This window comes from Microtus pennsylvanicus, chromosome 3, assembly GCF_037038515.1.
Source record: "Microtus pennsylvanicus isolate mMicPen1 chromosome 3, mMicPen1.hap1, whole genome shotgun sequence".
In the NCBI taxonomy this organism is placed as follows: Eukaryota; Metazoa; Chordata; class Mammalia; order Rodentia; family Cricetidae; genus Microtus; species Microtus pennsylvanicus.
In genome coordinates this window covers 6,742,242-6,768,048 of record NC_134581.1, presented here as the reverse complement: position 1 = coordinate 6,768,048, position 25,807 = coordinate 6,742,242, and the positions used below count along the sequence as shown (strand labels likewise).

The 25,807-nt window shown below is 44.6% G+C and overlaps 1 protein-coding gene and 1 long non-coding RNA gene across 5 annotated transcripts in view; both read right to left on the bottom strand.

The window, feature by feature from the left end:
* The window catches only part of Rbms3 (RNA binding motif single stranded interacting protein 3), a 1,334,377-nt gene that overhangs the window by 1,157,218 nt on the left and 151,352 nt on the right, over positions 1-25,807 (bottom strand). The gene's annotated exons all lie outside the window — the stretch shown is intronic.
* On the bottom strand, positions 981-14,005 carry LOC142845475 (uncharacterized). Of its 2 annotated transcripts, none has more exons than XR_012909936.1 (4): positions 13,943-14,005; positions 1,792-1,882; positions 1,521-1,651; positions 981-1,420 (listed from the first exon to the last, which is right to left on the bottom strand). It is a non-coding gene; the product is annotated as an uncharacterized LOC142845475 (long non-coding RNA). The 2 variants fall into 2 exon arrangements; XR_012909937.1 differs by lacking the exon at positions 13,943-14,005 and adding an exon at positions 12,154-12,201.

Below are 25,807 nucleotides of genomic sequence, written 5' to 3'. Positions count from 1 at the left end.
AAGATTTGAAGCAACTGAAAGCCACCTTTGATATTTAAAACATTGTCTACTGTTCTAACTACAGGATCAGAGAAAACCTAAATCTCAAACTGTGAGGTGTATGGTTCTTTGTAGTTCAACATTCATCTGAAACGACTCTCGGGAGCCCCGGGTGGAATACATGCCTGACTGTGTTTCAGCTGTAGCCGGCACCACAGTTAAAGAAGTCTTTGGTAGCTAAGCAATGGGACTCCTGTGTGCCATCACCTGAATCCAAACTTGAAAAAACAGAAAAGACATGAATTTTTAATGACAAGATAAGAACTCTACTAGTCCAATAACATGGCCCCATTGACCACCTAGCCTGAGACCTCAGTTCAGGAGACCTCTGGGAACAGAATCTGTTTGTTACAGTGGCAGTAGATGCCAACTGAGGAAAAACTTTGTCCTTCAGATGAAGAGAGTGGGTTGGTGGGTACCCAGCATCCCAGCTGAGCTGGTCAATCACCAAGGAGAGTGGGCTTGTGGGTACCCAGCATCCAGGCTGAATCACCAAGCTACAGGACCATTCCTCCGGAAGGTGGGACCACCTTAACTTTAACAGAGATGAGAGGAATAATTATCTTTTTAATGAGATAATGTACTTTTCTTCTCCAGGATCCCACACTCTAGTGAAGTCCCTCACAAAGGTGTGGCCAAGCAACTTTGAAAGAGTGCCTGCCTTTCTCAACCACTCAGAACTCTTTTTTTCCCTCCATCTCCTTCCTGAGCCATTTTCCTGAACACTCAGCCTTCACGCTTTCTTTAAAGCCTCCCCCCACCGCCTCCTTGCAGCTGCCTGTTTGCCATATGGTTGACCTTCTTGTTGCCTTAACTTAAGCTGCATGACTGCATTTTCTCCTCCATCTTCCACCTCTGGGCAGATGCTGAGATTTACATTTTGCCTTCTCGTGTGTGTGTGTGTGTGTTTAATGCTAATAATAAATGTCCTTGAACTTCTTTTGAGTCACTTCTTATATTATTTTTTATTAACAGGACTTAAGAGTTCCACGAGCATTCCCTGGATTCCGCAGGTGACATGCAGTAACTCTGGCAGAACTGTCCTAAGTTTCTAGTAACATGGCTAATTTGGGACCAAAATTATACCTGTTAAATCAGTTCCTGTGTACAATTCTCTGCACTAAGTAAAGAGAAATACGAGGGGGGGAGGGAGAGAGAGAGAGAGAGAGAGAGAGAGAGAGAGAGAGAGAGAGAGAGAGAGAGAGCGAGCAGTACGACCCAAAAGGGGGGGTCCCAGGGCTTGAAGTACTTCAGGCTTAGTTCCATTCTAAGAGTTTCTTGATTCCATCCTATGAGCGATGACATTCCTTCCTCACCATGTTTCAGCAACTTCCAGAAGACCTGAGAAGGTGGTCCATCTCTCTCTAGCCAAGTAATGGGCCTACAGAAGGACACACAGGGAAAAGGCCATTACGAATGGGTGCAAACAATATCATCATTAAGGAGATAAGGGGCAGTGGGCAAAGCTGATGGGTCCTCACCTCCTCCCAGCTTGCTTCCCTCGCCTCCTCGCCAGTAGGGGGCTTGTGCGTTCCAACTGCCAGTGGTTTGGAATTTGGCGAATTCTGCAGTGATCACATTGGAGTCCATCACCTTGCAGGCCATGCAATCTCTGTTGATAAGAACATAGAATAAATCCTTGGGCACCGGTGACCGATTGAATTGTGTTCTGTGTGGAATCGTAAATAACAGACACACACACAGAGGAGGGATGGGAGGACAAGAGAAGAAAACTCAGAGAGGATACACTACCTGCCGCCTGTCCCTGGGATTCCCCTAGGCAGCTGTGTCCTGGACTGGAGACTTGATGTGATTTCTAGGACCTCCCAGACGTCTCAAAGGTCTGAAGGGACAGAAGGGATCATTCCACTGCCATGTGGGCACCTGAACTCAGAACTCAGCTCCTTGATAACCTTGGCCAGCCTTGCCCCAACTCTCCTGAGTGGATTCTGTCACTGAAATACTACACAATAGAGCAAAATGCAGTTGGAAATTAATAAGAGGTTCTTCGAGGGCTCCTTGCCCTGGGATAACCATCAGGGAAAGGCTGGGCAGATGGGATTGGGGATATCGACCTCATGGGCTTCTCTTTGACAGACTTCATGAGGAAGTTACCTCACTATTCAATGTGTCACCGAGCTTCCAAAGCCCTAAGCATATTCCTCCTAGCCCGCAGTCCATTCCTTGATTGAATCTAATGCAGCCTGTTGGTTCTAGGGATCATACAGAAGATGGAAGAAGTTTCTGTCCCAGCTGGGCTTCCCACCTGAGACAGAAGAGCACCAAACAAGTGTGAGAGACACAGAGACACATGGCCTTACTCATGACCCTCTTTTCGTTGCCTCAAGTCATGGAAAGCTACCACTTTGCCCTTTATAGAGCGCAGAAGACAGGGTAGCTGGCACACGATGAAGCACCCAGGCTGGAGTGCCAAATTGAAATGCTACCCAGAAGCACAGAGATCAAAGCATCCACAGAAACTCATCCACACAAAAGCAGCTGCCAACAGCACACCACACCGATAGACTACTGACTGCGGAGCTCCCTGTGATGACAGAAATACCCTCTGCTGTCTGGTGGAGTGGTCAGTAGTCATTTGTAGCCATGGCGCCCCCGGACTGCAGCAGTTCCGACTGAGGAATAGGTTTTGAAGTTTTATTTGAGTTAAAGTAATCTCACTGATCTATTGGCTAACATATTACAGGCTTTTTCTGTCACTCGGGTGACAGTTTTCCTCTTGGAAGAGACATGATTCTCCCTAGACAGGAAGGTAAAAGAGAGGGTGGAGCCCATGATCAAGCACGTGGTTTGCCACCTGTACCTCAGCACGTCTCTGGACCTCCCTGCATACCCAGCTCTTTCTTGTTAAAGAGCCCCTAGGTCACTGTGGGTGTCATGTAACCCAGCACCTGAAACTAAGCACTTCTCGCACACCAGCTGTAATGTAAAGTGAAGCTGTATCACGTGTAGATATAACATGCATGAACTCCTTGCTCTATGTTTCACGAGCAAGCAGGAGAAAGAGGGGAAAATATATAAATAATTGGGGTCAGGAACCATTCACCCTGTGTTGGACTCTGAATGGATGCTATGGAGTGAACATGTGATCCACATGTTCCTTATTCCCAGTTCCACTGGCCATCACGGTTTTAGTGTACTTTTTAAAACACGTATCTGTACACATGTGCATGTATTCACGTGCACAGGCACACATGCGTGGGGGCATGCACACGTGTCCACATGCCCATGAAGGCCAGAGGACAATCCCACCTGTCTTACTCAGGAGCTCTCTTCACCTCCTGGCCTGGAGCTCACCAATAAGGCAAGGCTAGGATGGCCATGAATGATGGTACCTTCCTCCCTTCCTTATTGGCTGAACAGTCAGGAGCGTCTAAGTTGGCCCATCATCTGGGTCGTACATTCTGTCTGCCGCATGTTTGTTTGTGTCTTAACAGAGAGCTCACACAGGCGCCTCTCCAAGCCTTACGTCCTGGTTATCTTAAAGCTTATCAGGTGTGAGCCTGTCACATCTGCAGGTGGTGGGCAAGCTTGGCCATTAGTATGTTTTTACTCTATAAAGATTTAGTGAGGCTGGGCAGGAGGGATGCCTTGAAGATGCCAGCAGGGCTCCCATCCTTCCTGCTCAAGGGGTTGTTGGTCCTCAGTTGACTAAAGCAAAAGACATGGGCCATTGCTTTGTTGTTTGGTTTTAATTTTTTGTTTTATTTTGTTTTGTTTTTGAGACAGTGTTTCTCTGTAGCTTTGGAGCCTATCCTGGAACTAGCTCTTGTAGACCAGGCTGGCCTCTAACTCACAGAGATTCTCCTGCCTCTGCCTCCCGAGTGCTGGAATTAAAGGCATGTGCCACCACCGCCCGGCTGTTTGTTTTATTTTTAATGCTCTAGAGCCCTCCTTCAAGTTCATCTTCTCTCCTTCACATTTGAATTCCTTTTCTGCCTGCTCTCTCCAGGTCCTACTGGTGTTGCTTTTGTGGCTCATCTGCCTCCTGCATCTCAGCATCCCTTTGAAAGACTTAACAGTTCCAATTCCATGCTCACTCCCCTCATCCACATGACTGGTGCAGCTGCTGCCTCCTGTTGGACCGGCCTGACTCATCTCTCCCTCCTTCCTCCATACACAGCTATGTCACTGAGTGGATGGAAACACAAGCAAGTGTCACATGTTTGCTTTACGTGTTTCCCCTGTTAATTCTCTTCCATCGCTAGCGTATCCTGACACCTCTGCATCTCTCCTCGGAACCGGAAATGCAGGACTGAGGAAAGCAATAGCATGCATAAGCTTGCTCTGTTTGTTTGTTGTTTTTTGAGACCAACATCCAGGCTGACCCTGGGTCCTCCCTCCTCAGCCTCTTGAATGCAGGGATTACAGATGTACAATATCACATCCATCTTAGATCCAGTGCTTTGGTATAATAGTGGGTAATTAATGTTTGATCTGCCTTCTCAAGGAAATTCTTGGGCATATCTGCCATGATCACTACCAGACAGGTGAAACACATGAATCACAGCTCCTGACAAAGGCTGGCACACATAAATTGGTGCAGGGGGCATTTGCTGAAGCCCAGGACACTGGCCTTTTGTAGAGATACACCAACAATGACACGGTATCCAGTGATAAGAGCCTTGGCCATCTTAAGTTTCCTCAGGTGCCAGCGCTCTGGAGACGATACATCTGACACAATGTGAGCAGAGACCATAACTCATACCCATTAGATATGCTAACCACTCCCACCCAACTCCCCAATATCTTCTCTTCTACAGACAGTAGGAGACACAAAACAATACTTCTAATGCATAGGTCCCACCTGCCGCTCTAATCTACTTGGATTGGAGGAAGGATGTGTCCCATTGACCCATGCCTTCTCTGACCACATGGAGGTCTCATTTTCCTGAAGTGACTCTCTAGTGGCATTTTTATTTTAATAAATAAAATTTGTCTGGAGTTCAGAGAGCAAAACAGCCACATTGTCCAGCCTTACAGACCAGGCTGCAATAACACGCACCTTTGATCCCAGTAGCCACACTGATTTGCCATAGAAATTGGGCATTGCATGCCTTTAATCCCAGTGATGCATGCTTTTAATCCCAGCCCTAGAGCAGATTATAAAACAGGAGGAGACAGCTCTCAGGCAGTGTCATGCTGAGATTCCAGGAAGCAGGATCGCCATTTCAGACTGAGGTAGATATAAAAGCCAGTGTCTGGCTGCTTTGCTTTTCTGGCCTTCAGGTTGAACCCCAATTTCTCTCTCTAAGTTTTTATTAATCGTGCATCATGACTCCTGCCACAGACTCTTTGTCCCTCCACTGTGAAATACTATGTACATCTGTGTTATGAATCCATTTTGTCCAAACTGAACTTTTCCTCGAGAAAAAATTCATAAAACTCTGAAAGTCAAAGAAACTTCCAAGGTTCAGGAAGCCCACAAAGTTACAAGATTCACGAAACTTCTTTCCCAGGCTGTGAAAGTAGTAGAGGGTTTCTGGGCAGCGGGGGGCTCTGCAGCTGAGCACTGAGCTCCAGAGGGGCAGCCTGCCATGCTGGAGTAGACTTTTCAGTAGCGTAAATGTCTTCAGGTTGTCCATGATCTTAGAGCTCTTTATTCGTGCTCTTGTAAATGGCCTCACTATACTCATTGGTACAAGTTGACCTGGATAGAAGGATTTATTTGTTCTGTTAATGGTGACTAGGCATTTAATATGTCCCCAGGAAAGTCACTCAACCCAAGTCATGTCTAGTGGCCAGCTGGGCATCCAAACTTTAGGAAGCTACCACAGCCTGGATCTTCACAGCCTACTCTGTCCCTGTCTTTAGTTTGCTTTGCTGACAGCCTGATCTGCCCTCTACTGCTTCACAAGTTTTTCTCTGAAGAATCATACAGAGAAAGCAACCGGTTCTGTCATTTCTTATGGATGTGGGTCTCTACAGACGGCTGCTTGCTCAACTCTCAAACCTGCTCCCGTACTTTCCAATCCAGCATTCTCATCAACAGATAAAGATGCAGCAGAGGTGGTTGCCCCTTTACCCAGCTCCCTCTAGTCCTGCCAAGACACACCTCCAACTGCTAATGGCAACACCTCTTGGCAAGAGGGTTTTTTCCAGAAACTATCTTCTCTGGGCATGGCAGTCCAGGGATATCCAAGTCTTTGATAAGGGTCTGAGAGGAAGCCTAAAGTGTAATTTTAAAACAAATATTTTAAAGTGTTTCCCAGAGTTGTCACATAGACTTGAAGTTTGATGTGGGATTCCCCTCTATATCCTGTACATATCATTGGTTAATAAAGAAACCACTTTGGGCCTATAGCAGAGATATAGGGGAACAAAACTAGGTGGGAAAAACTAAACTGAATGCTGGGAGAAAGTAGGCAGAGTCAGAGAGAAGCCATGTAGCCCCACTATAAACAAACACCCTGAACTTTACCTGGTAAGCCACAGCCATGTGGCAATACACAGATTATAGAAATGGATTAAATTAAGATTTAAGAGTTAGCCAAAAAGAAGCTAGAGCTAATGGGCCAAGCAATGTTTTAAAAGTGAAATTATTTCAGAGCTAAGTGGTGGGAACAACCAAGTGGGCCCTCCTTCTACAGAAGTTTAACTACTCATAGTGTATGGTTGGCCATCTAAACCTGTCTAGCCTTCTCTCTCTCTCCTCTCTCTGTCTCTGTCTCTTGTCTCTGTCTCTCTCTCTCCCTTCTTTTTCTCCTTCCCTTACTTTCTTTCTTATTTCCTCTGTGTGTGTGTACATATTTTGCATGTGTGCATGTAGCAGGTACAGGTGTGGAGATCTAAAGCAAAAGTCGAGTGTCTTTTACAATCCTCTTCATCCTGTGCTTTGAGATTAGGTCTCTCACTGCATGACTGACTTGGCTAAACCATCTGGACCTTCCTAACTGTCTCCTCAGGGCTGGGAGCACAGCTGTACATTGCCACACCTACAGGATTTTCTCCCATGTGTTCTGGGAGGTGAAGGGTCTTTGTGCTTGCACAGTGGGTACCTTACTGACTGAGTCATCTCCTCAGTCTGACTACCTTCTTTTCCCTTTGCTTCTTCTGGCCGTTCTAAGCTGCTTAAATACAGAACTTGCTCTCAAATCCTTGTCTCAGAGGCATCTGAGAGGAAGGAAACCGAAAGCTGTGTTTGTTTAACCGCCATCCCTTCCATCATTTCAAAATGCTTGATATAAATGCATATGTATCCATAAATTTGTATTTCTGAGCCATGTTAATTGGATTTATAAATATTATCTAAGTTCATCAAATTTTAGGGTTTTAATGTGTTTTTTGCATTTTTTAATCTACTGGTTCTGTCTCTCTCCTGTAAGCTCATGAGCTGTCCCAAGGCCAGGAGTGTGCCATCTCTTTGCACAATATCTAGTATGCCACTCAGAAGACTGGATATTTATTCAACCATGGTCTACAGACAAGAGGCCACAGAGGTCAGCCTCACAGGCTTGTCATGGGTGGCACAGCTCTAAGAGGACGCTGTGCTGTGGAGCATAAAATATTCTGGAAGCCCACAAGCAAAGCTGACATTGAGGCAGTACCCAGCTAGGGTATGAGAAACTGCAACATACCCTAAGGCCTGCAGGTCACATACAAGATACTGCATTAGCATGCATTTTTCTTTAGTCTGCTTCTGAGGGATGTCCCTCCAAAGGGTAACTGAGATGACCCCTTTATTTCTCCTTCCTTCTCTTCTCTCATAGGATTTTATAGCCTAACCTGGCCTCAGACTGTGTAATAGAAGATAACCTTGAACTCCTAATCATCCTGTCTCCACAACCTGAGTGCTGGGATTAAGGCATGGACCACTGAGCCCAGTTCATGTGGTGGCAATGGATCAAAGCCAGGATTCATTCATGCTAGGCAAGCAAACATCTGAGGTATTTGAGCTAGGCTCTTTTTCAATGGAGCCCCACCCCTGGGAGACCTGGAGCTCTTGTCTGAGAACCCTAGGCTTAGGCAGCGAGGCAGGACCCATCAGGTTTACTGAGAGTCGAAAGGCGCATTTGTCACAGGAATGGGTACTATCAAGTCCCGCCTAAAGCAGGTGAAACAAGAGCCCTATCTGGACTGAGCTTCTGCTCTCGAAGAGAAAAGCTTATTGAACAATTAGCCACAGCAAGCAAGGCTTAATGCCAAACAGCAGAATGGAAACACACTGGTCTTTGCCAATGGCTTATAGGCTTTCCACTTCCGCCGATGGCTTATGGCCTCCCATTTTCTGGCTCCTTTTCCTAAGTAGAAAACACAGTGAGACTACCACAGACGTCCTAGAACATGAACTTTTATTGACTAGTTTCCCTGGAACCGAAGATTCTAAACAAAGATAAGAATGACCCTTAGAGTCGAGACCTTATGACAGCTAATAATCTACACAAGGCAGGGACTAAGCAGACTTCTCTGTGCCCTGGGTTTGGCTACTAACGAAGCTCACTAGAACAGTATTCCAGCCATTTCTGGTTTAGTCTAGTGCCTCAAGCAAAAGGCCATCTGGGATGTCACTCACTCAACAACCTAGCCCATAATTGGAGGCCAGGCTTGTCTAAAAATGCAAAAGAATTTTGTGAGAATATCCCAAGGCTTTGTTTGGGGAAAGCACACCAACCTACAGCTGAGAAGTGTGGCACATATTATACAATTATACTTCACATTACACACTGTACATATGACACAATGCAAATTCGCAAGGAAGTGAAGGCAGGAGGATCATAAGTCATGAGTTCAAGTTCATCCTCTGATATATAGTGAGTTCGAGGCCAGTGTGGGCTATGTGAGACCCTATTTCAAAACAAGAGATAAATAGGTAGGCAAATAGATGGATGATTGATAGATAGATAGATAGATAGATAGATAGATAGATAGATAGACAGACAGACAGACATACAGACAGACAGACACAGGGGGTAGGAAAAAGGAAAGAAGAAAGGAAGAAGAAAGCATGATGTGATTTTGTGATTCTGGACATAGAGGAAATTCCAGCATCCATAGAAGCGTACTAAAATTAATTCTAAATTTGAATAGAGAGTCCAGCACTTGCAGAGCCCAGGCTGGGATTTTCCCCAGCCAGGTGGAAATTTGAAGAAGTTACAATGACAAGCAGACAGAGCAATGGTCAAGTCATCCACGGATGAACTGCAAACAGCTGCCACACTGGCTGGGAACAAAGCTGGAATTAAGAAGAGCATGGGAAAAAACCAGGCTGGCAGAAGAAACTCCTGAGCCCCACACACAAAGGTACCTGTCACAGCTGCCCAGGCTCAGTTTCCAACTTTCATCTCCTGTGGGTAGAAATGGTTCCTCCAACCATCCCATAAGCCCATGGAGAAGACAGTCATCTATAGAAGACAGATTGACAATGGATGTAACAGTGGGCGGGAGAGACGGCTAAGCTGGTAAGAGCACTTGAGGAATAATCACAGTGGCCTGAGTTGAGATCACTACCCCGTAAGTAAAAACTGAGCATGCACCTTAACCACAGAGCTAGAGACAGTTGCTGGGGTTTGCAGGCCAGCCAGCCCAGCTGAAAATCAGTGAGAGACCTTGTCTAGAGGAAATGAAGCAGAGAGCAACAGTGCAGGACACCTAAAGTCCTCCCTTAGCAACCCATCTGCACAGTGAGCATGCACAATAAAGTTGAAAATAAATAAAAAGAAGGTAGGTTTTGGCAGCAAGTCTGAGCCTGTCTGATGGTCTCATGGTGAAATACTATTGGCTCTGTTCAATCCAGACAAGTTTTGTGCAATTCTTTATGGGAGAAACTTCTAGTTTTCCCAAGCAACAAGTGAGAAAGACCACTACACCACCTATTGAACATTTGCTTGTGCTGACCATCAAAGTTTTGTTCACCCTAAGACAATCATGGACAAAGAAGAGGCAATACATCCCAATACACTCACTCACTCTGAGTCAGTAATACGCAACATACACCTCACAGGCTACATGTGTCCTGGGACAGTTATGAATACAGCCCAACACAAAATTTCAAACTTACTTAAATCATTGTGAGATGTTTCTCTCTCTCTCTCTCTCTCTCTCTCTCTCTCTCTCTCTCTCTCTCTCTCTCTCTCATTGTGTGTGTGTGTGTGTGTGTGTGTGTGTGTGTGTGTAACTCAACTGTTGTATACCTGAATGTGAACTTTGAAAATGATTGTCTTATCCTAGTATCTAAAGATGAGCAATGCCTGCAGAGTTCTGCACATGCATGAATAGCACCAAAGCATGAAAATGCTATTTCATGTTGCTTATACCTTTGCCCCATGGAACAAAAAAGACACACTTCCTATCCTATAGCTTTGTCAACATGACACAGCCTAGCATCACCTGAGAAGGGCATCCCAAACTGAGGGATTGCCCAGTTCACAACAGCCTATGAATATATTTGTGAGAATTGTCTTGGCTGTTAATTGATGTAGGATACCCGGTCCACTGTGGGCAGAACCATTCCCTTGGCAAGACATCCTGAGCTGTATAGGAAAGCTAGCTAAGCATGTGCACTCGTTCCAATAAATAGCATCCTCCTCCATGGTTTCTGCTTCAAGTTCTTGAGTTGTTGCCCTCACTTCCCTCAATGACAGACATAGAAGGGAAAGATGAAATAAATAAGCTTTTTCTTCCCCTGAGTTTCATCTGGTCGCTATTTTATCACAAAATAAAGAAACTAGAATACCTAGGTTAAGAACATACAAGGACTAATTGGAACTTGTTGATCCTGGATAGTTGGAAAACTTCAGATCTTGAGAGAAAATCTCTGGAGGTTTCCTTCACTACCTCAGTGCCCACTCACTGCCCGCCTCTGATTTTAGTGTTAATACCTTTGTGGTTACCAAGCAAAATCTTTGCAATATAACAACAGACCACTGGCTTCCACAACTCCTAAAGCCAAGAGTGTCATCAAATAGTATCTGAGGGCTACTGCAGAGCTTTCTCCGTCTTTCTGTAAGCTGTGCATCTGGCACTTTTGCCAAGGCATTTCCAATTATTCCACTTAGGATTTTCCATTGTTCTATCGCTATAAGATGATAAAACTGTTTCCACATTGGAACATATTATGAGAAATGAGCTGAATCCGTGTTCCTGGGCCATGGTCACTCTGGTTTGGCTCACTAATAAACCGCCTCTTGCTCCCTTGGAGGTGAGAACTAAGTTTTGCATTGATAATACAAAAGAAAGGCTATCCGAGCTTCCTTTACAGACACATAACAAACCCTACACGCTCTCCCAAACTGTGCTCAAGTCTGCACTGAGTTTATCTTTAGGTGTTTGACTTGCTCACACTATACAATTAAAAGATTGTCTCTTGGTACATTTATTAATGTCTAAGTAGCTCAATATTAAAGAGAATTATTAGTTTTGCTCTTATGGCAGCTTAGCATCTTCCTTCCATGTTTTGAGTTAGTTCTCTTTCTCCCCCACCAAATCTATTTGTCCTCAACAGTCTCTAGGTGCTGTTCCTCATGGATGGATAGCAGAGGGCTGATGAGCTGAGTGTGTTTATAATGCTGATAGTGCTCTAAGGAATCTGAACATGTTTGTGTGCCAGGTGCGCCCAATGTTTGTGCATGTGAATGCATGTGTGTGAATGTGGTACATGAGCATGCACATGTGCAAATGTGTGCACCTATACACACGCAGAGATGTCCCTGATGGCATCAAGTGCCCTCTTGTCCCATTCTCTTCATTATTCCCTTGAGAGATCCCTCCCTGGCTGGAGTTCATGTGTTTTTCAGCTGGGCTGGCAGCTAGTAACCCTCAGAAATCATCACACCGCTACTCCCTCCAGTGCCTGGTAACAGACAGGTGTGGAAACACATATAACTCACTGTATGGGTCCTGGGATCCAAACTCGGCTCCTCATTCTTGTGCGGCAAGTACTCTGAACTGCTGAGCTGTCTTCCCAGCCACCCTACAACCCTTTTGACATTGTAACACAATGTTTTCATCCACAAAGTTCACCCTCAAGAACTGCATAACCAAGTCACACACACACACACACACACACACACACACACACACACATACACACACACACAGCATACAGCACATTATAAGACTGAGGGACCAGCAATGTCCTCTCTCTCATCCTCCTCTTACCTCGGTCTTTTCTGGGACAAGGTCTCTCTAAATTGTCCAGACTGATTTTTCCACAGTTACCTCCTAAGTGACTGAGATTTCAGCCATGCAACACCACCCAATGCTGTTGACAGAGTCTACCCTATCTTTTTAAACAGTTCCAAGTTTCAATCCTCTCATCCATAAAAGGAGATGACTCGGTGTCCTGAGAACACTCAGACGTGGCGCTCACGCCATTGCTGTCATTGCCCGGCTGTCAGTCAGACGTCCCCTTTGCTGAAACCCAGAGAAAGTCATGCAGGTCAACTACCAAACCAGGTCCAGGGAAATCTTTATGATCAAGTGTGTACCAGTGAATTTCCAATCCGTCAGCCATTCCAAAGCTCTGACCCAGAGGAACCAAGTTTCCAGGCAGAAAATGAATGTAAACACAGCTCACATCTGCCTGTGTGTGGCCTCCTCAGACACAAACAGATTACTCAACCAGGGCAAACACACGAGGTGCCAGTGTCAACCTCAAATGGTGACAGGGCCAATTATGACTTGGCTTGCCTTCGTGAATCTGAAATGTCACTTGTGCTGGGGAATGGCTCTCTCTGTCAGAGCCCCATAAGACAGGAGTGACATCTTGACGACTTTCGCTCCAACAGGCACCGAGAGCAAGAAGTGAAAGGGACAGCCCGCTCACCATGCTACCCCGAAAACCTCAAATACAAAAGGAGAAAATTTTCAGTGAGCCCAGAGATCATCAGAACACAAACATCTGGGAAGTAAACCAGAACACTATGTGAAACTCTGGTAAGTATGGGCAATTCTGATGACCCCTGGCAATAAGGAGTGTCCTGGGAATAGCCAATTTCTAGTTGTCAAAAGAAGCTAAAAACCTAGAGCTTGCTGACATTACAATTTTGGTGACTCCTGGACTGGGGAGACACTTCTGCCAGCAAAGTGCTTGCTGTGCAGGCCTGGAAAACTAAACTGGATCCCCAGAAGCCACATAAGAAGGAGCACACACTTGTAACCCCAGAACTGGGAAGGCAGAGACAGGCAGGTCCCCGGTGCTCACTAGCTGAGCAGCCTAGCCTACTTGGCCAGTTCCAGGCTAATTCGAGAGCTCATTTCAAAATAAGGTGGACTGTGCCTACTCAGCAATATGAAGGGAGTTCTCTGGCTCCCACACAAGTGTGCCCTCAGTCGTGTGCACATGTGCACAAGAATACAGACACACATGTGCACAAGAATACAGACACACATGTGCACAAGAATACAGACACACATGTGCACACACACACACATATATATATACACACACACACATTCACACACTTCCATAAATACACATAAACTTCCATATACACAAATGCACACACACATACACACATGTAAGCATACATACACATGTACACGCTCACACACACATACATATATATATACACACACACATTTACACACTTCCAAAATACACATGAACTTCCATATACACACATGCACACACACACATACATACACATGTGCACGCTCACACACACACACACACACACACACACACACACACACACACACACACAAACACACCTGCAAAGTTTAAAGTTAATAGCAAGCAAAGCCAATGGCCGAATTCTTCGATAAGTCAAATTCTACAGGAGAGCTCAGGTTCCATGGTTTCTATGGAAGCCGAGTACAGCAGACTTCTCAGTCTTGGAGCCCAGAAACCTGAGTACCTGCCCTGGATGCATCACATCACGTCGCGGGGAGGATGAACACAAAAGCATCTATGGTCAGTTTCCTCCCGCATCAAATCAAGGCATACCTTGAGCTGTCACCAGGACTGCACGGAAGTGAGCTAAGCGACACTCGGGCCACTCAATCACCATGCACTGTGTCCCACCGCAGCTCAACTCTTCCTTCCGTTCCCTCTCTCAGCTGAAAAATTTTCCTAGTAATTTTACCTCCAAGGAACTGCTGCTTGAATCAGACAGGATCACGCGAGGAAAGCGCTTAGCAAGTGCTCGTAAATAAGTCTCTGTTGTTGTAAAGATTTCAGGTAACCAGGAAACAAAAAATTTAGAGCATAAATTCTCTAGACACTAACATGGAGGTGCAGATAAACAGTCTATTTACAGCTCAGCCGGTGAACACAGCAGAGACAAGCTCTCTCTTTCTCATTCGACTTCCCATGAAATTCCCGTTGGTATTAAAGTCTCAGCTCACTCAGTGCTCTCCCCCTGCATCGGTTTCATCAATTTATCCCCAATTAATCAACAGGCTAGCGTCACTTTGCTGTTCGTGACTGATGAGCTTGAGGGGGCCGTGTATTAGTTTATTGATGGAGAGGGAAGAGAAACACTCACCATTTTTCTCTATTACATAAAATTAAATAATAGTTTCTATTCAAGACAACCCAAACAATCTGTACAAATAAAATGTTTATTCATGTGTATGTGTTTGTGCCCAAGTGTGTATATTTACACCGCGTATGTGTGCAGGTGTCCATGGTTGTCAGAAGAGGAACTGGATCCCTGAAAACTGAAGTTACGGACAGTTGGGAGCCTCCCGATGGATACTGGGAACCAAACCCAGGTCCTCCGCTACAGTAGGAAATCCTTTCAAGCTTAACTGCTGAGTCATCTCTCCAGACCATGACTTGCATTTCCGATTCATTGCATGAAATTCCCTTCCCTGTGATAATTCTGAGACTCACATACCTCATAACCACAAGTAATGTGTTTGAAATGTGTGAAGGACGGCAGCTCACTGAGGCAGGTGAAGTTACCCTGAGGCCACTGTGTGGGAAGAGAGGGCTAATGTCTACCAGCACTGTCAAGGCTGAACACTCAAAAATCCTCCATCGCCATGTAGGAGAGCAGCTATAATGTCCACAACCCACAGTAAACGATGGCATTCTCAAAATCAACATGGCGGGTGGTTTCTGAAACGTGGTTTTTCCTTCAGTGCTGTACCACGTTTCCTCTGAGCACATAATTCTTGCTGCAGTCCCTTCCCTGCTCTCCAGGGCCCTTCCAGGCCTGCCAGGGCCTGCACTGGGGTCGGCCTCTCAACAGAGGGTTAAACACACAGCATAACCACTTCACCAGGCCTAGAAACAGCCAGGGTGAGAATCTTGCTTCCTTTCTCAGGTTTGTCATTCTCTTGTTTCTCAAGCTTTGGTTTCTTTAAACACTTAATGCTTACTTGAAATAAGTCCCTGACCCAACTTATTCAGACCCATTAGGATATTCAGTAAACATGGACGGCAGTGTGCCATGGTCATTTTGACCCCACCCCTCCCCATGTGGGGAGATCCTGATTACAATTAAAAATAGCAAAAGAAAAAAGAGTAGAAGTAATTAAAGTTTTCCAGGCTTGCCTTAAATCATCGCCTCTATTTAATTACCTTTGATTGATTTGTCAGATAGGGTCAATTTGTCTTTGATCACATGCACAGCCTTGCCAGGTTCATTTTACTGATACTGGATATGTGTTCCTTCACCTCTTCAAGAGAGGCGACAGGTATTCCCCGCATCTGAGAACACCTAGCAGATGCCGCAGACTTAGTGCACATCCCAAAGGTTACTTGAGAAATTAAGTTATAGTTCAAGACTGTGCCTGATCATTATTCAAAAACCATACCGCAGCTCACGGTTCTTGGTGCTTTCGGGGGAAGGAAGAAGAGGTGTATTCATTATCATTATCATGCCTGGAAAAATCAAAAAAGACCTAGTTGGATTTTCCTTGCCCCTTTCAGCTTGTTCCACATGAAGCTGGGCAGAAATCAGACCCATGTGTGCAGGCAGACTTACCCAGATCTACTGGAGGCATTAAAGTAGGAGCTGCTTAAAGCGGGCTTTATGCATTTCCATTGCAGGTAATGGAGACAAAAACTAACTTGTGAAGTCACAGGACCTGTCTGTCTGTCCAATTAAAGCGACTATTTATCTGAGCCACCCTAAAGAGCTTCAGAGCTTTGCTCTTCACATCCCCTTGGAGTATGTCTGTGTTTGTCGGTGAATCACAGGGCTCCATGAATGGTCCCTGGACATTCAAGCTCTGCCCCGAGCCACACAGTGTGGTGCTGAGGACACAGACTCCAGGGCACCAGCACTAACTTGCAGGCTTGTAAGTTTCCCAACACCCTTCCCATCGCAAGGGTGATTTATGAGGTTTAAGGTCATTTTATAGGCATGGCTTTGTGGGATGAGAATATTTATTTCCTACTAAATGTTATGCTTACAATGGAAAATTCAAGAGCAAGCTGAGGAGTGGTGGCTTAACCATGGCCCCAGGAACTTCTTAAGCTGCATAGTAATCTTACTTAGTAAGATTGCTGTATACAAAATTGAATTGTTTATTAAAGCATGTTAGTTCAGGTCTTTGTTTATTGTGTGTGTATGTGTACTTATGGGTGTGTGTGGTTTATGTGTACATGTGTATGAAGCTGTGTTCACTAGAGTCTGTGTGGAAGCCAGCAAGGGCACCAGGTGTCCTACCTAGTTTCTTAAGACATGGTCTCTCTCAATCACCCTCAAGTCAGGCTAGCAGCCAGCACACTTTAGCGATCCTCCTGTCCTTGCCACATACAATGCTGGGTACCAGGAACGCGTGGCTGGGCCCAGTTTTTTGTGTAGGTGTTCACGATTCGAACTCGGTTCCTCATGTTTGTGCAGCTAGAGCTCTCGCCCACTGAGCCACAGCTTCCCAGCCCCATTTGTTCTGTTAACTCAAACAACAGAGAGAACGACAACCACCCGAAATGCAAATACTTCAAACCAATTGGGTGTCATATTAGAGCAACTTGCTGCATCATCCACCATTCCGCAGCCTACACTGCCATCAGCACAGACAAGGTTACCCTTGCTATCCAAAGTCGCTAGCACGCAGACACCTGTGTATGCTTCTGTTTTGAGTAGGGGTTTTTGCCCCCTAAAATCTATGCACTGTTGGGACTCTATAACCTCTGTGTGGCCATCCTTCCCGTTTTGAAACAGTTTCCTCTAAACTGAAACATTTCCTCCAGGAAGGAAATAATGAATACTTAGGAAACTAACAAAACTCCCCAGGCTCTAGGAGCTCCCCATTTCACAAAGCCTTCCCCAGGTTCTCTAAGTGCTACCAATTCTGGGTGCTAACCCTCTGACCAGTGGTGCAGCCTGTAAATTATGCAGAGAGCTCCAGACAGGCTATATTCATTAGTTGTAACCTGGGCTGGGCTGGGGTTTCCAGTGATGTAACTACCCCTGAGTTACTCTTGCTACCCTAAGTAACCCTAAAAACCACATTGGTTCACCAGGTTGGACTTTGGCAGAATTGTTGTAGGAGCTGTGGGCCGCTTTCTGCCTCCCAGCTCCCGGCCACCAGCTAGCTTTACCAGAATTAATTACACGAAAACTGTATTCTTTTAAACACTGTTTGGCCCATTAGTTCCAGCCTCTTACTGGCTAACTCTCACATCTCGATTAACCCATTTCTTATCATCTGTATAGCACCATGAGGTGTGGCTTACCAGGAAAGATCTTAACCTGCTTCTGTGTCGGGTGGGAGAATCATGGCAACTGACTGACTCGGCTTCTTTCTCCCAGTATTCTGTCTGTCTACTCCGCCTACCTAATTTTCTGTCCTACTAAAGGGCCAAGGCAGTTTCTTTATTTAACCAATGAAATCAACACAAAAAAGAAGACTCCCACATCACAGAATTGTGTCTCCAATGTGTCATGGGTTCCCGACCTGGGGTGAGGAGACATGTGCCCATGTTTCCCCAGGAAAAGCAATGCAGTTCTAGCGTCAAAGCATTTCCCTTAATATTCTTATTAACAGGAAGGTGCATCCCTTCTACCCGCGGGACTGCTTGACACAGAATATTTGCTGCCCCTTTTCAACTTCCCAATTTCACATTTCCTCGTGGATTTTGCTGAAATCAAGGAGAACAAACAGGGTATCAGCAGCCTGGATACATGTTGTGGGTCCTCTGCGGATTTATGCCTATGATGGACTGTATGTAGCGCTGCAGTGGCAATGGGGAGTCACTCCATACCGCTGTGAGGTTTAGTCGACAGCCCTGCACAGTTGCTTCCAGACACGACTTAAAAGGACCAAGACTGAGTCAGCACCAGCCCGTTCCCATGTCTTCCTCTAGTAACATGTAAATGTTGCTGTATTTCCATTGCACACACCATCTTTAAGTGACTGCGACCGCACACTGTGTTAGATATTTGACATTCGCTTTGTCCTAGTAGCTTGTCACGGACAAGTCTAACAGAGATAGACACAAGAGTCTGGCATGCAGCTCTGACTCAGGAAGCTGAGAAAGGACAGGGAGAGGTGTCACCAGCACAGTCTGCCAAAGCCTTACTAGGCGAGGAACACAGACAGTCAGAGCACTGGGGACGAGAGTCCAGTGTCTAATGACACCATGTCCAGTGGGTTCAGCATGACAGGAAGGAAGCCAGAATGACGTTGATTATCAGACCAAAACAGGTCCATGAAATCATGGCTCAAAAAAAAAAAATTAACAGCCCGTTGTGGTGCCACATACCTGTAATCTAAGCATTAGGGAGGCAGAGGCAAGGACAGCCTGGGCTATATAAGGTCCCATTTCAAAAAAATAAAAAATAAAAGAAAGTTAACTATTTTAAATGGAAAGTAGCTTGAATGAGACAGGAAAATTTTGAACAAGGAAATAACTATTACCATAAATGTTAGAGACCATGCAAGAAATCAACTTTTTGAAGCTGTCTTACCAAGCCAGTGCCTATGTGGGCAGGGAGCTGACAGGCCAGAGGTGAAAAAATGTGTTCAGATGCATAAAGAACACCCTATGGAAAGTAGATTGGCTATTTTTCAAAACTGACAGGAAGAATTTAAGAAGAAATTTTTCTTCTGGTTCACATTTTCAGAAAATTTCAGCCCACAGTGGCAGGGAGGACACAGCAGGACAGCTGGAAAACAGCGGTGGAAACACAGAAGAAAGATGTTAAGCAGGTGTTGGCAACTCTGGGTCTGTGACCTACAAAAGTCCACCCTGCAGACCCACTTCCTCCAGCGAGGCTCCACCTCTTAAAGGGGAAGAGCCTCCTTAAACAGCCAGAGCCATCGGAGAAACCCAAGTGAGAAACGGGAGCCTGTTGCAGATTCCAACAGTAAGGATTTGTGGAGGCCTCGGGATGGCTGGTGCAGAGAAAGCAAGGAGTTCTGGGATATGTGCCCTTTCCTTTAATAGCCCTACCCAGCTATAACCTGCTCAGTGACCTGACCCATGGAAAAATGTCTCTGATGATGTCACGGCAACACTTCTATAAGTCATTTTTAACATCTTAATGCAAGAACAAGAACATGAAGTGAGTGCTGTAATGCAGTTGGTTGTTGTAGCCTAAGTGATGCTCAACTGGTTCCTGCCATTTTCTGTATCAAAGATATCAGATAAAAGGGCCAAATGTAGCAAAAAAAATAATAATAGTATTTTCTCATTTATTAGCCTTAATGATTTGTTACATAACACCCAGTTGTAGGAACCCATGGAGCCTCTGGAAGAACTTCAGTGAGTGAAGAAGACACTGTGGTCTCTGTGTGGAAGCTGGATTCTTGCTGAATGAAAACCGAAGGGCAGCTAGCAGCTCCTTAATGCAATCACACACAGATGCTCCAAGGTTAGCAAAGACATCTATCTATCACCCCTTTGTGAGCCTTGACGTGCCGGAGATTCATTTTATTAATGGAGCTGTCAGATTCTCTACAGTATCTAACGGATGACAAGGAAATAGCAGTAGAACACATCCTCGGCTGTGGTGTAGACCCCACGAGCAGGGAGATTGGGTTGTGAAACACCGCAGGCCTTTCTAGGGTAGCTGGAGGGAGCACGGGGAAGCTCCCTGTTTCGGAATGTTCATAAAGATTTTATGAATTCCAGAAGTAGTATGTGTAATATGTCTAGCGATGCAGGGACAATGCTGTGGGATTGTAATTCTCCCCAGTTGAGGTCCTTGTGTACATAACTTAATCCATACTAAAACTGGTCCTGTGTGTCATTCATTCCTTGACTCGTGTCCAAAGTCTCTGGGAAAGAGGGTCTCAGTCTAGTTCTTCCCAGAAATCTCAGGAGCATATGGAACCACAGACCCACCCTCAAGTTTATACTAAGTTTCTCTAGCTCCTGTGATATCCCAGGAAAAGGTTAGTGGCACAAAGATCGAGTAGCGTCTTTACAGGTGAAGAAAAGACAGCAGCATCAGTGATACTGCTGTAAAAAGGTGTCCTGGTTTTCAAAAGAAACAGAAAGAGCAACAGGAAAAGAGAATGCAGTTCAGAAACTGGTGTGGTTGATTCAAGTCAACATTAAAATTTAATATAGTAATTAAATAATTTGAACTTGCTTCATAAGAACCTAGTTAACATCATTTTTTTCAGACAGTCTTAGCTCTGGAAGGCACCACAATAGGAAGTATCAAGCTCAAGGAATGATTTTACTGTTCGGAGTTGAAGTTGAAAGAAGACGGAAATGAACAGCCGTCCAGTGCACTGGCTGGAAACTCGCATTTGTGTTTCAATAGAGTGTTGATTAATGGCTCCAAGTCGACGTGGAAGAAGATCTGTACAAGTTACGGAAAGTTTTTATCCTTCTCAATAACATCTATCAATGCCAATAGCAATTGGAGAATTCTGGCTCTATGGAAGCTTATGTAAGTACAGTTGGAGGACTATACTTAGCCACCAGGTCAAACTAGTGCAACTTGATGTGATGAGCCAATGGCACAGGACTCTCGGCTGTGGTATTAAGAGGTACAGTGTCCCAGGCACAGTGTGAGCAGGGAGCACAGTGACAGATTTAGTAATCAAGCTCATTTGATTGATTTGTGTTGATAAGAAACCAGAGGCCGTCAGCTAGGTGATGCAGCCCTACAATGCCAGCATCCCCAAGGGCTGAGGAGAGAGCTCAATGGTCGAGGGCATACCTTTTATGTGTAAAAGCCCTGGGTTTGATCTCTACAACAAAAAGCAAAATGAGGGGCTAGGGAGATGTTCTAGAAGTCAAGTGCTCATTGCACAAGAATGAGGACCTGGGTCCAGATCCCCAGGACCACGCAAAATCCAGACTCAGTAGCCTGCAGCCAGAATCCTAGCTTTCCTCTGTTGAGATAAAAGAAAAAGACAAGGGAATTCCCAGCACTCCTGGCGGTTTGAAAGAAAATGGGCCCCAAAGGCTCATAGGGAGTGGCACTATTAGGAGGTATGGCCTTGTTAGATTGGGTGTGGCCTTGTTGAGGGAAGTGTGTCTCTGGGAGTGGGCTTTGAGTTTTAAATGCTCAAGGTTGGCCTGGGGTCTTGCTCTTCCTGCTGCCTGGTAATCCAGATGTGGAACTCTCGGCTACCTCTCAAGCACCCTGTCTGCCTGCATGCTGCATACTTCCTGCCATGATGATAACGGACTAAACCTCTGAGCTGTAAGCCAGCCCTAATTGAATGTTTTCCTTTATAAGAGTTGCTGTGGTCACAGTGTCTCTTCACAGCAATAGAAACTCTAGCTAAGATAGTCTCTTAGATCAGTAACAGCATACTCAGCAGGAATGAGACCCCTTCTCATATAATGTAGGACGAGAATTGACAACCAAAGTTGTCCTCGGACCTTCACATGTATACTATGGTGTGTGAATACCTGTACTTACACATATGAACACACACATATGAACACACTACATAGACAGTCACACACGTGTACCATAGACACGCATGCATACACATGTATCATAGTCATACACACACAAACAATAGACATATACATATACAAAATAGACACACATGCACACCCACATACACTATAGATACACAATACAACATAGACATTAACACACATATCCTATAGACACACACATGCACATACACACCACACACATGCTTCATAGTCTCACACATACACATGAACAACAGACACACATATAAAATAGGCACACACACATGCACACTCACATACACCATAGACACACCACATACCCACACACAAACACACACTATAGACATACATATGTATCATACACAGAAACACACACACACACATAGACATACAACCCATGCACATACACACTTATGACACACACACCTAGGGCATTTGGCTTGGTGGACTGGAGTTGGCCTTCCTGTACCTTCCCCTCCAGACACCCTTCTATGGTTCACAGCCTCGCAGCTGTGCGGGGTCTTCAGAGTAAACCCCGTGCTCTGCGCTGCTCGGGCCCTAGCTCAAACATCTGCCTCTGAAGTGAGAATTTTATTAAGAGAGACTGCCAAAGGAGATACTTTCAAAAATGAAAAAAAATAGCAATTAGTCTGAGAAATAAGTTACTGGAGAAAGGAATAAAAGAAAAAAAACCCAATAAAGCCAAGGCTATGAGAACCACAGGCCATGAGAACCACAGACCATGAGAACCAACTTCAACTATTTGAAAGAAGGAATATTGGAGTCATTCTGGGTAAACGAGGACCACTGGGTAGATTTGATGCTCTATACAGGGGAGTGCTCATGTACTACGTCAATCCTCAGGTATAACAACACCCATTTCCACTTTAATTAGAGGGCATTTTCCTATCATCACAGCAATTCAAAACTCTAATAGCTTCTTTTGAAGGATTAAGTTCTTTATAAGCTAAAATATTTGTTCCACGCATCAAGAAGATTAAGGAGGCACTGAAGAGAGAGTTTAGTTCATAAAGTACTTGCCATATAAGCATAAGGACTTAAGTTCAATTCCCAGGACCTACATAAGGAATTATTTTGTAATCCCAGCATGAGTTAGACAGATCCCTGAGGCTCACTGGCAGACCATCACTGCCTGCTTGGTGAGCTCCAGGCCATGTGAGAGACTCTGCCTCAAAAACCAAAGTAGACTGGATGGCCCTTGAGAAATGATGCCAGAAAGAGACCTCATCTCCACATACTTGCATACATGTAAGCCCACAGAAAGATGTGCAAACAAACCCACAGATATATAAAGAACTGTATGGAAGGGATTCCATTAAGCGAAGTTAGAACCCAGAGAACCATTCCTAGATAACATATAATTCCGGAGGATGCTGTTTGCACTCATTTAAGAAATTATAAAATACCACTATAAATCAGAAGAGTATTCTGCTGTCAAGTTCTTCATAACTCTAGCAGCAGAGGCAGCCATCTATATAACTATGATGCTAAACATCTAGACAATTGCTTAATGAATGCCACCAATTTCAGAATAATTCCATACAAGAGAAGACAGACACCTCATTTTTATCGTTGCCTGTAAAATCTGCAGCCTGAAGCATCAGCTAACTCAGCAAACATACATGTTTGTTCTCCTGGGTTTAAGTGTTTTCTTCCAGTAGCACTGTTAAGAACATATTTATTCACAAGTTCCCAGTAAAGTCTGTCTACTCTTGGGTATAACTTTATAAACTTTTTACACTCATAGGTTTTTCTGCAAGAGAACTGTTTATGTGACCCTAATTATACAGGCATGATGGTAGGAGAACAAATAGCAACACAGATATGTAATAGGAATATAAAACAAAACATTTGCGAATAAGTCATGACGATGTTTATCTTAAATAAATTCCTCAGTTATCCATATGAGTTTTAGTATTTATTAAAACAAATGCAACTTGGCATGCTAATGAGATGGATGCTTTATTTTTACACTGAGAATTAAATCTTGACTGAATATTTGATAACCAGGGATGCAGAGTACTTTCGTCTCTCAGATTTGATTGATAGCTTGATGTGATAACTGTCAATGTTAAGAGTACTGCTTTGCATAAATACATAATACAAAATGGCAGAAGTATGTTTAGGGCCATCTAAGAAACTGTTGAAAGCTCTGTCTTAATTTAAAGCCAAAATTCATTTCATGATTTTTTTAATGAAATGCAAGTTGTGACTCGAACAGCAATACTTGAAACCAAACATTCCAACATAATGCAACCCAAAGACATGACAATTTCATACTTACGTGCCGACCAGATGAATAATGCTGAGAAAATATTAAGACTTTTTTTTCCTGTCAGATCACAAAAGTTTATATGTGCAGTAAAAACACTGCAGTTCCTAAGATAGTCTCAGACCTGAACTGATAAGTCTCAGGCAGCCTTCATGGGCACTGTGCGGTGTGACCTCATGCACGGTGCAGGGTCCATGTCGTTTGCCCAGAACCAAGCTGCAGAGAATTCCTAGAGGCCAGCACGGACGAGTGTTGTGAAACACCTCAAACCCATTACACTAGTTTCAACTAGTTTTGATCATTTATCACACATTCTGAAAGGTTTTACTGTCACCAAATTTTGCATAACTCTACTTTTACTCAACTGACACAGGGACAGAGATGGGGACAGGAATGGGGATGGGGACACGGCCTCCAGTGAGAGAAGCTGAGTTCCAGGGGTACCAGGGAGCAGAATCAATCATGGCAGCCTCTGCACAGCTGTCATTCACATTTCTGAGTTATTTAAGCCAGAGTTGCTGGGCATGCTTCTTATTGATCCTATACAGAGTGGCTGCCCAGAAGGACCTGCACTATTCCCGTTGTCCCAAAATAATTTCTAATACCACTCCCTTGACTCACAAGTGTAGCGCGAATTCTAATTGATCTTAATAATAAAAACCCAGAGTCAGATATTCAGGGTGCGAGCTGAAAGATCAAAAAGCAGAGCAGCCAGTCACTAGTTCTTACCTCTACAAAATCCTCAGGCAGAACGGGTATCCTGTCTCTACAAGTCCTCAGACTTAATACCCTGGGCTCCTGTCTCCTCCTGCCTTATAGTCCCCTCTCTGCCCAGCCACTTCCTGTCTCCATCTCCCTAGTGCTGAGATTAAAGGTGTATAGCTCCCAAAAACTGGGATTAAAGATGTGTGCCACCACCACCCAGCCTCTATGGCTAACTGGTCACTTTGCTCTGCACTCTGATCTTCAAGCAAGCTCTGTTAGACCACAAACAAAATAGCACCACGCACAAGAGCACCCAGCTTGAATGGAAATTATGTGACCCCCACCTTCTGAATGTTCTATGTTCTGGCTTGTGTAATACAAAGAAAGACGCTTAAAAAGTGCAAAGTAATTTCAATTGAACAAGACACCTTATTGATGATCATTAACATCGCTTAAGTACCTTTAATACAAAGTGAATTAAACTCACCACCAGAACAAAACACCAGCTTCTGTGGAAACGAGGCAAAAAAACAACAAAAAAAAATCCCAAGACAAAAGACATAGGAAACTTTTTATAAGATTTTTTTTAATAATAGTGTGTGTGAACAAGGGAGGGCCACAGGTCACAGAGGTCAAGGATAAATTTTGGGAACCCTTTTCCTCCTTCCACTATGGGCTCCAGGATTGAACTCAGAGCATCAGCCTTGTGTAGCAAGCAGTTTTACCCACTGACCCATCTTGCTGGTCCGGGAAATTTTTAACCTGAAAACTGGCTGTGATGTCAGCATTCTACCTAGAATAGAGGGCACATTCATATTCGTGTTTATTCATCAGCTCATTGACTCACCTAACAACAAGAACAGAAGTACAAACTGGCTGGGAAACACCGCGTTATGTAGGTAATAAAGTAGGGAAGTGGGATATCGGGCTAGATATTCCTATGTCAACACTCCGTTTTGTTGTTAAGAATAGAAATTGAAGTGGAAGGAAAATAAGAGTGAATTGGTTTTCCAGGGTGT